This window comes from Austrofundulus limnaeus, unplaced genomic scaffold, assembly GCF_001266775.1.
Source record: "Austrofundulus limnaeus strain Quisiro unplaced genomic scaffold, Austrofundulus_limnaeus-1.0 Scaffold3253, whole genome shotgun sequence".
Lineage (NCBI taxonomy): Eukaryota > Metazoa > Chordata > Actinopteri > Cyprinodontiformes > Rivulidae > Austrofundulus > Austrofundulus limnaeus.
In genome coordinates, this window is record NW_013955655.1 from 5,448 (window position 1) to 6,474 (window position 1,027).

A 1,027-nucleotide genomic window follows, 5' to 3' on the forward strand; every position below is an offset into this window, starting at 1 on the left:
TATGACCGACAGGTGACTTTATGACTGACAGGTGACTTTATGACTGACAGGTGACTTTATGACTGACAGGTGACTTTATGACTGACAGGTGACTTTATGACTGACAGGTTTATGACTGACAGGTGATTTATGACTGACATGTGACTTTATGACTGACAGGTAACTTTATGACTGACAGGTGATTTATGACCGACAGGTGACTTTATGACTGACAGGTGACTTTATGACTGACAGGTGACTTTATGACCGACAGGTTTATGACTGACAGGTGATTTATGACTGACATGTGACTTTATGACTGACAGGTAACTTTATGACTGACAGGTGATTTATGACCGACATGTGACTTTATGACTGACAGGTGACTTTATGACTGACAGGTAACTTTATGACTGACAGGTGACTTTATGACTGACAGGTGACTTTATGACTGACAGGTGATTTATGACTGACAGGTGACTTTATGACTGACAGGTGACTTTATGACTGACAGGTGACTTTATGACCGACATGTGACTTTATGACCGACAGGTAACTTTATGACCGACAGGTGACTTTATGACCGACAGGTGATTTATGACTGACAGGTGACTTTATGACTGACATGTGACTTTATGACCGACAGGTAACTTTATGACCGACAGGTGACTTTATGACCGACAGGTGACTTTATGACCGACAGGTGACTTTATGACCGACAGGTGACTTTATGACTGACAGGTGACCAGGTGACTTTATGACTGACAGGTGACTTTATGACTGACAGGTGACTTTATGACCGACAGGTGACTTTATGACTGACAGGTGACTTTATGACTGACAGGTTTATGACTGACAGGTGATTTATGACTGACATGTGACTTTATGACTGACAGGTAACTTTATGACTGACAGGTGATTTATGACCGACAGGTGACTTTATGACTGACAGGTGACTTTATGACTGACAGGTGACTTTATGACCGACAGGTTTATGACTGACAGGTGATTTATGACTGACATGTGACTTTATGACTGACAGGTAACT